Source organism: Suricata suricatta, chromosome 5 (assembly GCF_006229205.1).
Source record: "Suricata suricatta isolate VVHF042 chromosome 5, meerkat_22Aug2017_6uvM2_HiC, whole genome shotgun sequence".
Lineage (NCBI taxonomy): Eukaryota > Metazoa > Chordata > Mammalia > Carnivora > Herpestidae > Suricata > Suricata suricatta.
In genome coordinates this window covers 15912449-15915169 of record NC_043704.1, presented here as the reverse complement: position 1 = coordinate 15915169, position 2721 = coordinate 15912449, and positions in this window count along the sequence as shown.

Here is a 2721-nt window from a genome sequence, read left to right as displayed (position 1 = left end):
AAACAACACTTGTTAACTGAAGGAAGACACCTAATAAATGTTCAATTCCCCCTGCTATTATGTTATTAGTTTTAATTTACATGTCCTGAAACATGAAGAGTTCATCAATGGATAGTCAACAAACACTTACTGAATGTCAACTGTGTGGTAGTCGCTGCACTGTCCTTGGGTCTACAAAAATGAGAAGACAATTCTTATCCTCAAACAAAATACAGGACAGTTAAAAAATAAAGTAGTAGAAATAAAATCCCCATGTGCATTAGAAATAAGTTTTATTTTGCTACAAAAGAAAATAGTTTTCAAATGCTGTACAATTCAAATGGACACTTTGCACAGGAATTTTATTATTTCTCTCTGTGTGTGAGTCATAAAACTGTGTCCAGAACAGCTTTTCATGCAGAATGTCCACACCATCCCTGTCACAGCCAGCCTCACCATGCAGCTGGGGCAATGGGTGCAAGGGAAGATTCTTGTAGAGCAGGGGCTTTCAAATTTGTGTGATCCTGTTCCATACAGATAAACAGTTTTTACTTCTGTAAATGTGCTTCTCTCTCTCTTACTCTCTTTCAAAAAACAAACTTTCAGAAAAAAATGTGTAACATTTTCTATCCTCTCTCATCCCATCCCATTCCATTCTATTCCATTATTTCTCATTAAAAGAAGTACTGATTACCATCGATAAATAGATTTTGTGACCCACTGATGACACAAGACTCACATATTGGAAGCTTTTGCATTTGAGATTATCCACACGGGAGTTATTAAAGCAGCTAATTCCAGGTCTTCCTTCTCGAAATTAGCTCAAAAAATTATGTTCCTTTATATAATAGCCCACTGTCTCTCCTCCAGTAACTGAAACAAAATTCCCATTAAACCATGGTTCAAGCACAGGTCACTAAACGGCCATTGAAGAAATTTTAGATTGCTGGACACTTCTTACAAGATGAAATTTCAGACCTTGAACTGAGAGATAGTTGAGGACAAAATCAGGGACTCGACCCTAAAAGGGATAAATAACAATTAGGAAAGTATATGGATGCAAGTTTAAATAAATGTTTTTTAAAACAATTCACATATACCTCTGTTTCTATTAGTGATCAAAGCAAGATATTAATTGACTAGATATTCAAGGTTGAATTCTTACAAGTAATACTAAACAAAGTTTAGTGCTTATATAGTGTTTTACAGTTTATATGGACTTTAACACGTATACATTATCTTATGAGGACCATCTATTGTATCATAGAAGGCATTTACTACTTTCACAAAGATGTTGCATTATAATTTCCTCATAATGGGAACCTTCCAGGTTACTAATACTCAGGACTAGAAGGCTTCTCAAAGGAGAGCCAGGCTATTGATGGAGAATTCCTGCAAATTCAGTGGTACATCCTGGCTCCTTTGGAATAAGTCACAGATGACCAGTTTCTCCGCACGGTGGATACCACAGGCTTTCATAACTTAATGGTGGAACCCAGGGGATCCTCTGCTCAGATGAAAGATCCCATTCCAATAATCCCTAGATCTGTTATAAGTGTTTTGCCAAGGAGAGGAGGAGGAAGAAGTCTTGGATGGAAATACTGGTAGCCAGTGGCATTGCAGAAAGAATCAAGGCAGTCACCGTGGAATTGGAAACTATCTTGAACGGTACCAGAAGGACAAGAGATAAAGTAGCTTGGATAGGAAGACTACAGGAGAGAGGCTAAAGGGAGCCCCGGTGGCCCTGACTGAGATTCCAGAATAACAGATCATAGCGACTTTTCTTAATTTATTTTTACAAAGTGTTCTTAGGGGCACCTGACTGGCTCAGGTCATGGTCTCATGATTCCTGGGTTTGAGCCTTACATCTGGATCTGTGCTGATGGGTAAGAACCTGGAGCATGTTTCGGACCCTGTCTCCTTTTCTCTCTGCCCCTCCCCTACTCACTCTCTGCCTCTCTCTTTCTCAAAAATAAACATTTAAAAAACTAAAAAATAAATTAAGAGAAAGAAAGTAATCTGAGATAGAGTCTATAACCTTCTCACCCATAAAGGGTTATTAGTGCATGTGACATCTAAATATGATGATTTGGATAAATCTATCACAATTTATTGCAATTAATGAAATTGCTGGCAGGAATATGTCCCATGAATTAATATTTAGTGGAATTTACTGCAAGTTGATGGTGAGGAAAACCTATTTCCATGTTATAAATCTTATTAAATACTTTATTTTTGGAAATCCCTTATCTTTTTAAAGAAATTGTTCAACATAATTTTAGCTATTAATACCCAAATACTGAATTAGAGTCCATGGCTAAGCATCAGGACAACCAGAGGTAGGCCTTTAGAAATACTCTGATAATACAGCTTTCTGAGATGAAAAACTACAATTTAAACTAGCTGCCTCCCACCTGTCTTGAAAACCTTTAAAGAATATCATAGGCATTTAAAGAAACTGTGAGAAACCAAAAGAATTAAAAGTTAATACTTCTCACCATGAAGATACTTAGAGTCCAATTAACGAAATAAAATGCAGGTGCATCAGAAAGGACTTCCACATCAATGAGCCTATCAGTCAGCACCCTTTGACTCACTGTGGCAGTCAAGTGCTGGGGCAGACTGGTGAACAAGGCAGCTGGGTATATGCCCACAAGTGGGATTGCTAGATCACATGTTGGTCCTATATTTAATTTTTTGTGCAACTGCCATGCTGTTTTCCATGTTGGTTGTACCAATTTA